This window comes from Tasmannia lanceolata, unplaced genomic scaffold (genome assembly GCF_043159265.1).
Source record: "Tasmannia lanceolata isolate RefF3 unplaced genomic scaffold, GAP_Taslan_0.1 ptg000015l, whole genome shotgun sequence".
Lineage (NCBI taxonomy): Eukaryota > Viridiplantae > Streptophyta > Magnoliopsida > Canellales > Winteraceae > Tasmannia > Tasmannia lanceolata.
Window position 1 is genome coordinate 43,348,888 of NW_027518692.1, and position 9,574 is coordinate 43,358,461.

Sequence of the window (9,574 nt, forward strand, 5' to 3'; positions counted from 1 at the left end):
AGATAAAAAGGAAGCAAATGCAATATAGAGAAGACCTAGAAAAGAGAAACATAAAACCAAATTGGAATAAGGCATTTTTTAGCCAAGAGCTATTGAAAGTGAAGTTCAGCCAACAGAAAACCCAATTGTCACAATATATTCTCTTCTCCAATTCAAGACTAATCAGGCTAATAAATAGTGGACCTATAGCAATTATTGAAAGAAGATCATTCAGGCATTATACCATTGAAAAAAAAGCATCCAAGCATTACATTAATATCAGTAATAGGGGGGAAGGGGTGGTCCTCATACCATAAAGAAGCGTACAACAACAGTAGTACAACAACAAGATAGAAGTCAAACACAGAGAAGCGTACAACAACAAGATAGAAGCATACAACAACAAGATAGAAGCAACCACAACAACAAATCAACCAAAACACCACTGACGTTAGAAGTAGGCAACTCCATCTATCACTCCCTCCCAACTGACCGGCTCTGAATGAATCGAGCGACATACATTTCTCGGAGGTCCTTCGCACAGCGAATAAACGATCGCCCTTCTGTCAGGTGTGTGCTTAGATACTCAGATATGTCAGTGAGCGCTGCACGATCAAGACCATCAATTTCTTCTAGTGCCGCCATGATCTGGTCACACAGAATAATCTACTTCTGATTATTCTCTTTAACAACAGCCGTATTCTCTTGAATAGCAACCGCAATCTGTGAGACATTGGCAGCGAAAGTGTTTAAAGTTGACTTCAAATCACTAGAACCTCGCCTCTTGCGTCCACCTGACCTACTTCCCTCACCGCCCAAACTCGTTTCCATTGGACTTGGTGACTGAAGCGGGATTGACCTACCAATATTTTGCATAGTCGATGAAGTGTGTGTCATCGGGGTCGGCATCTGGGGAGCACTGAAATTGGGAGAATCCTGACCCATATAGTCATCATGGGAGAGGAACTCTCTGAAGCAATCGAATATTTTGTTTGAAGACATCGAATATTTTGTTTTAGGATTCTTCCCTGTCAAATAGACTCAAACCCAATATAAACTAGGATTCAAGTACAATTTTTGAATTACAGTACACAAAAAAAGATAAATATATGCACACCACTAATTACAGTATACCAAAAAAGGGTTTCCCGTAACAAAAAATTAAATACAGGAACTAATTACTGTGCACACTTTCAATTAATCTACTTCTCCTCCTTCATCCGAGTGGAGCCTCAAATGCATTGTCCGCGGAGTAATTACGTAAAAAAGGAGCTGCACAAGGTACACCCGACCTACAAACACCACCACCACACCGAATAAGTATGGAATCGGGGATGTTTTATATTACTTATTGACCTCCATAAATTACGTATCACGTACCTATTGAAAACGGGGGCAGAGGGTCCAATGACAGTTTCATCAGGCAGCTGTCTCTCCATGGGAGGTTATCTGCAAGTCCTTCTGTTGTGGCCAAGTTTTCCACAGATCGTACATTTGCGATGCACTCCACTCTGAAATTCGCGGTCAGATCTTCTCGTACGCAGCTGTCCAGGTGGTCTTTTTGCTATTGGAGGTAATACAGTGTTGAGAGGTTCTGGAGGCACTTCCCATTGAGTGCGATCTACTGTAGGGTGAAGCACCTCAGAGTACGTTTCCCGATACATCTCTATACGAAACCATTTATGGCAATAATCGTACTCATCAAAATCCGTGATGGCAATGGCTGCCATGGCATGTCCGCATGGCAGCTCAAGCGTTTGGAACTCACGACATGTACAGGTTTGTTGCAGCAAGTCTACGACATCATGATGAACACGGGACCTTACTTCAAATTCTTGCACACCTACTTGATAAGCATCATATCCGCGACCCTGTTCCCTGGCCAGACCCAAATGTTTTTCTGCATAATGCGTGCACTTTGTTTGCCATTCATGGCCCATCGCTTGACGTTTCTGTATGTATTCGGAGCTCTTAAAACGAGTCAGCTCCACCGCAGCTGCAATCGGCAATTTTCTGGCATCCTTTAGCATTGCATTGTAACTCTCCGATCTATTGGTGGTCAACACATCATACCTATCTCCCTTGAAGTAGAAACTAGCCCAGTTTTCCTTCGGAATAGTGGCTATCCAGTTGTGTGCATTTTCACTCCTTGCCTTAATTTTTTCCATTGTGTCTATGAAAACAGTCTCTCTTAAAGCCCTAGCAGCTCTCCAGAACAATTTCTTAAGTAAAGGGTCTTTGAAGTCGGTGTACAAATTGGCGGCGAGGTGACGCATGCAGTAGCTATGGTTTGCAATAGGCATTACTTTAGGCACTGCTTGCATCAACCCCTTTTGTCGATCGGAGCATAGGGTGAATGCGCCTATCCCCTCCGGCAATACGTGCCGCTTCACCAAATAGAGGAACCAGCACCAGCTATCTTCGTTCTCAGTCTCGACAACTCTAAAAGCTAATGGAAGTAATCCGTTGTTCCCGTCTACCCCAACTGCGATCTGTAAGATTCCAAGATACTTTCCACGTAGATGCGTCCCATCGACCAAAACTATCGATCTGAGTGTTCGCTGGAAAGAACGTATGCTGGGACCAAATGCCCAGAATAAGCGAGCAAATTTATCATCTCCCCCTGGACGTAGATCTCTCGCTCGAAAAACACGCATGTAGGTGCCCGGGTTTGTTCTCATCATCTCAACTATCAGTGCAGGCAGCAAGCGGTACGAGTCCTCCACATTTCCACACTTTATTTCAAGGATGATGTTCATCGCAAGGTGTGCTCTACGGTAGGTCATGGTTATACCCCAGTGCGACTTGATGTACTGTCTTATGATCCTTGTCCCGACATCTTCTGGACGATCAAATAGGGGTAAGCATGTCTCGGCAACCCATGGTGATGTAGCTAGATGATTATCATTGCCATTTAAGTGAGATGTACACGTATGGTCGCTGACAAACTTCTTCACTAACACATAAGTCATACGGTTAATGCTTGATATACGCCACTTGCAACCTGGTTCCTTGCATACAACGGCATACTTCTTGGGAGTTGACCGTGACTTCTTGAACATGAATCGCTGCCGAATTGCATACTCCTTAACGACCTTCTTAAACTGCTTCATATTTGGATACATAGCCCCAACAGTTAACTCATCGAACTCAAGATTATCTGCATCTACCTCATCAGCCCCAACATACGTGTCGTCTACTTCGACTGGCCGACTTGTGCCAGCAGGTAGAAATGGCCGACCATTGCCGGTAGGGGGAGCCACTTCTGTTGGCCTAAGGTTTTCACCAGAATCTTCTTCATGATTTTGATTTCCATTATAATTTTCAGGATCATGGGCAGCCTCATCACCCTGCTCATCCTGAACCTCAGCCTCAGCCTCAGCCTCGTCATCATCCTCATCATCATCCTCTGCAGGATCATCATCATTGTCATCTTTAGTTCTAAATTCTTCCAAATCACAACCGAAGACATGAAAATCATCCTCGAAAACATTAATATGCTCCAACGGCACATCTGCATCCTTCCCGGGGACAATGATATCTTCGGAGATATGGTTCCCATACATATCGTCCGAGAAGTTTTCATTTAGGTCAACTCGAACCCTACACAGTTCAACAATATAAAATCATGATAGTAGATTGAGTACTTGAATATAAATAAAATTCTACGAGACATACCTTGAACTAAATTGTGCCGAGTCACCTCCTATGCTTGTATTACCCAATTCTGTTTCATATTCTCTTTGTAAGTCTACTTCAGAACGAGAGTCGGGAGTGACAGTTACTCGTTCCGGTGGATATCTTAGGTGTGGAATCAGTGGAATGGAAGTAGGAGGTATACATGCATTATGAGAGGGATTTTGAGTGGGAATCGGTGGTACAGAAGTCAAAGGTATGGCCAGGTGTAGACACCCCATTTTGACCGTACCCTAAACCTCCCATGTTTGTGTGAAACTCCATCAAATCAACTAGGTAGGGTCCCAAACTTCACCCTAAGCTAGATTAGAGTCCTACCAAGGTCTCTGCGAAATTTCGTTGAAATCCGAGCACGTTTGCCTAGCGAACGAGCCAGGAGAGGACCGTAGTGTAAACATGAAAGAGGGGGGTGCATAATCCCATCTGGGGCCGCGCTTGATTCGTGCGCTTATCAAATATTGGCGCCCACCATTTCTGTGCGCCCATTAATTTAGGGTGTGCCAATATCAACAGCTTTTATTTTAAATATATAAGAAAAATTAACAAGAGAAAAAAAAACTGTTCATTCTCGTTAGAAATGCGAGAGAAAATGAGAGAGAGAAAACCCAAATTCTTCAAACCCTAACCCTTTTTTTTTTCTCTCCGATCGGACTCAGATCGCCGGCATTTCGCCGAGCATTGGAAATTTCCTTCATTTTTGCAGATAATTTCAAGATCTCTTCTCCAAATCGCAGAAAATTTCCTGATCTGTTATCCAGATCACAAGAAATCTTCAATTTCGTTCTCGTTTCTGATAGTTTCCAGATCTGCTCTCCAGATCACCTGAAATCTTCAATTCTGTTCTCTTTCTAGTAATCTTTTTTAAAAAAAAGAGAGAAATCCTTCACGTTCAAGGCGGACAATGCGGAAACCAGATCGGATCGAAGTTCTGGGAAGTTGTTTGCGACGAACACGGGATCGATCCGACTGGTTGATACACAGGAACCTCCGATCTTCAATTGGAGCGCGTCAATGTATACTATAACAAGGCTTCTTGCGGGAGGTTCGTTCCTCGAGCTGTGCTCATGGATCTGGAGCCTGGAACCATGGACAGTGTAAGAACTGGACCGTACGGACAGATATTCCGGCCCGATAACTTTGTTTTCGGGCAGTCCGGTGCCGGGAATAACTGGGCGAAGGGACATTACACTGAGGGGGCGGAGCTCATTGATTCGGTTCTTGATGTCGTGCGAAAGGAGGCCGAGAACTGCGATTGCCTTCAAGGGTTTCAGATGTGCCACTCTCTTGGTGGTGGAACTGGCTCTGGAATGGGGACATTGCTGATATCAAAGATCAGAGAAGAATACCCCGATCGGATGATGCTCACTTTCTCTGTATTTCCTTCGCCTAAGGTTTCTGATACAGTGGTTGAGCCATACAATACTACTCTTTTTGTTCATCAGCTGGTGGAGAATGCTGATGAGTGTATGGTGCTGGATAATGAGGCACTCTATGAGATCTGCTTCAGAACTTTCAAGCTTACTACTCCTAGCTTCGGTGATCTGAATCACTTGATCTCTGCAACAATGAGTGGTGTTACTTGTTGCCTGAGATTCCCAGCAGTACCGTGCTCTTACCGTTCCTGAGCTTACTCAGCAAATGTGGGATTCCAAGAACATGATGTGTGCAGCCGACCCCCGCCATGGCCGATACTTGACTGTCTCTGCCATGTTAAGAGGCAAAATGAGCACCAAGGAAGTCGATGAGCAGATGATCAACGTGCAGAACAAGAACTCATTTTACTTTGTTGAATGGATTCCCAACAATGTGAAGTCCAGTGTCTGCGACATCCCACCCAGGGGACTCTCCATGGCTTCGACTTTCATTGGAAACTCGACCTCAATCCAAGAGATGTTTCGGAGAGGGTCGGAGCAGTTTACAGCCATGTTTAGAAGGAAAGCTTTCTTGCATTGGTACACGGGAGAGGGGATGGACGAGATGGAGTTCACAGAGGCTGAAAGTAACATGAACGATCTAGTGTCGGAATATCAGCAGTACCAGGATGCAACAGCTGATGAGGAGGATGATTATGAGGATGAGGAAGAAGAGCTCCAGGAGACGTGAGCTTGGTTTATGAATGCTCATGCTTTGGTTTATCTTCTTAGCTGTAACACTTTACGGTATTTCTGCATTTTCTATCTGTCATTTACTGCTTTCTAGATGAGATGTGTTAGGATTTTATATTAGGCGCTATGTATTCGCCCTATTGTAGATAAGCACTATGTGCACGCCGTAGGTTTTTATTTCTGCATTTTCTATCTGTCATTTACTGCTTTTTTAGATGGGATGTGTTAGGATTTTATATTAGGCGCTATGTATTTGCCCCATTGTAGATAGGCGCTATGTGCACGCCGTAGGTTTTTATTTCTGCAATTGCTATCTGTCATTTACTGCTTTCTAGATGGGATGTGTTAGGATTTTATATTAGGCGCTATGTATTCGCCCCATTGTAGATAGGCGCTATGTGCACGCCGTAGGTTTTTTATTACTGCAATTGCTATCTGTCATTTACTGCTTTCTAGATGAGATGTGTTATGATTTTATATTAGGCGTTATGTATTCGCCCCATTGTAGATAGGCGCTATGTGCACGCCATAGGTTTTATTTCATTCTTCTATTATTTGCCTGGCATTTTTGTTTGTTCCTTATTTCATTTACTATTCATGATCAACTGCTAATTTTAGATTTCCTTTCTTGTACTGATACTATACCTTTAGCTGTAGCTTGCATGTGTATGTCCACCAGAACTTAGACACCCATTAGGTATTCACTCATAACCTAGCTTTGCTTAGGTGACACATTTTTCATTTCATTTTGTATGCTTATTTCTTTATCCTCAGGAAATGCATGCTTAGGTAGACAATTCATGAGAATTGTTCCTATTTCATATGATTTTCGCCCGAAACTCTTTGAGGTTAATAATAAATGGCATAAGAGACCAAGTGCTTGCACTCGGACGAATCGGGGGTGCTCTTCAGACCTTCTCCATTCGTAATCAGGCACGGACCCATACATATATTTGGTTATCCATGGTATACGGAGCATATTTTGTTTGAGGATCCATGGCCGTATACCATGGATGGCGACTCTGAGTTTGTTTAGGTACGTTTCGAATCCGGACTTGTTCCCGAATCGAGAGATATCTCTTTTATATCGCCACTCGTGCTATGCTATGAGGGTGTCATCCGTTTCGAGAGTTCTTTGGTAGAGCTCTCCTTTCACATGGATGATCCAAGAGGCCGCTGGGGGCTCGTCCCCCACCTCTCTCCCGGATCGAGGTCCACACCAGGTTATGAGAGGGATTTCGCGGTGAAAAGGAAGTAGAAGGTATGACATTGTTTAGGCCATTGTCAATTTTTGTTATGTATAGCATCACAGAGTTGAAAGTATCTTTCTCAAGCACCTTAACCAACGTTTGGAAGATATCATCGCTATCGACGTCGATTAGAGTGCATATATATGGATCAACAACATATCGACATTTGATGGATAGTGACACCCGTCCTCCAGTACTCCCAATTCGACTGTGGATTAGAGCCTCCAATTCTTTAAGATTCTTTCGGGGACTTACCAATAAGAACTTCTTACTACCACCAACATATTCCCAATTAACTTCATCCTTCAGTATGCCATCATAGTGTAACAGTAGAGAAAGCATTGTGCGTGCCAGTTTACGAAGACCTGCAAAGGGCTGACAAGATATCATAAGAACCACTACGTAAAGGGGGCTTCTCAAGGCGAATAAGTAGAGGCTGGCTTAACCAAAACCTTGGGAGGCACACGTTGAGGAGGTGAACCAGACAACTGTGGTTCTGAAAGAAGAAAATATGAGCTTCCTGATTGAGAACTTCTCTACAAAAGGAGTATATGATATGGTTAAGACTTAAACATGAGAAGAAGATGAAAACATTTTTATTTAGAGTACATTTAATACCAGCCTAAAGCATGCAAATAATTGCACATAAGTGAACATTGCATTTCAAGTATACAGATCACAGTACCAAATCTAGTTTAAAGATGAAATCTACCAGAACTTAGTTTAACATGTTAGATCTGGCAAGGATATAATATTTTCTTAATTAAATGACACCAGAAGGGATTATGGGCCCTTAAATGGGGTAAAAGAAGTACCCTTGGAGGGCCCATCAAAATCTAGAACATGGTCCTCAAATTCAAACTCAGGGGTTTCCAGCTTCATAAATGGGGTTACTAGTACCTAAGGGGCGCTTCTCAGGGGTAATGGAGGGGAACTGTGCATGGTATTACAGAAGGGATTATGGGCCCTCAAATGGGGTAGAAGAAGTACCCTAGGAGGGCCCATCAAATCCAGAATATGGTCCTCAAATTCAAACTCAGGAGTTTTCAGCTACATAAATGGGGTTACTAGTACCTAAGGGGAGCTTCTCATGGGCAATATAGGGGAGCTTGACATGGTATTGAAGAAGGTGTTATGGGTCCTTAAATGGGGTAGAAGAAGTCCCCATAGAGGGCCCATCAACTGCCCACCATGGTCCTCAAGTTCACAGAAAAGGGTTTTCAGCTACCTAGGCGGGGTTACTAGTACCTAAAGAGGGTTTTGAAGGGCAATATAGGGGAGCTCGACATGGTATTGAAGAAGGAGTTATGGGTCCTTAAATGGGGTAGAAGAAGTCCCCATAGAGGCCCCATCAACTGCCCACCATGGTCCCAAAGTTCACAGAAAAAGATTTTCAGCTACCTAGGTGGGGTTGCTAGTACCTAAAGAGGGTTTTGAAGGGAAATATAGGGGAGTTTTACAAGGTATTCAAGAAGGACTTATGGGCCCTTAAATGGGGTAGAAGAAGTCCCCATAGAGGGCCCATCAACTACAAACCATGGTCATGAAGTTCACACTCAACGGTTCCCAGCTACCTATATTGGGTTACTGGTAGGTAAAGGGGGACTCTGTAGGGCATTACATGGGTCTCCACATGATATTGAAGAAGGTGTTATGAGTCCTTAAATGGGGTGGAAGAAGTCCCCATAGAGGGCCCATCAACTTCTCCCCATGGTCCCCAAGTTCACAGAAAAGGATTTTCAGCTACCTAGGTGGGGTTACTAGTACCTAAAGAGGGTTTTAAAGGAAAATATAGGGGAGCTCTACATGGTATTGAATAAGGAGTTATGGGTCCTTAAATGGGGAAGAAGAAGTCCCCATAGAGGCCCCATCAACTGCCCACCATGGTCTCCAAGTTCACAGAAAAGGGTTTTCAGCTACCTAGGTGGGGTTACTAGTACCTAAAGAGGGTTTTGAAGGGCAATATAGGGGAGCTTGACATGGTATTGAAGAAGGTGTTATGGGTCCTTAAATGGGGTAGAAGAAGTCCCCATAGAGGGCCCATCAACTGCCTACCATGGTCCTCAAGTTCACACAAAAGGGTTTTTAGGTACCTAGGTGGGGTTACTAGTACCTAAAGAGGGTTTTGAAGGGCAATATAGGGGAGTTCTACAATGTATCCAAGAAGGTCTTATGGGCCCTTAAATGGGGTAGAAGAAGTCCCCATAGAGGGCCCATCAACTACAAATCATGGTCATGAAGTTCACACTCAACGGTTCCCAGCTACCTATATTGGGTTACTGGTAGGTAAAGGGGGACTCTGTAGGGCATTACATGGGTCTCCACATGGTATTGAAGAAGCTGTTATAGGTCCTTAAATGGGGTGGAAGAAGTCCCCATAGAGGGCCCATCAACTTCCCACCATGGTCCCCAAGTTCACAGAAAAGGGTTTTCAGCTACCTAGGTGGGGTTACTAATACCTAAAGAGGGTTTTGAAGGACAATATAGGGGAGCTCTACATGGTATTGAAGAAGGTGTATGGGTCCTTAAATGGGGTAGAATAAG

At 43.7% G+C, this 9,574-nt stretch overlaps 1 pseudogene; it reads left to right on the plus strand.

Moving 5' to 3' along the window:
* Nucleotides 1-4,374: 4,374 nt before the first annotated feature.
* LOC143892011 (tubulin beta-1 chain-like) lies at nt 4,375-5,778 on the plus strand (annotated as a pseudogene).
* The last annotated feature ends 3,796 nt before the right edge of the window (nt 5,779-9,574 follow it).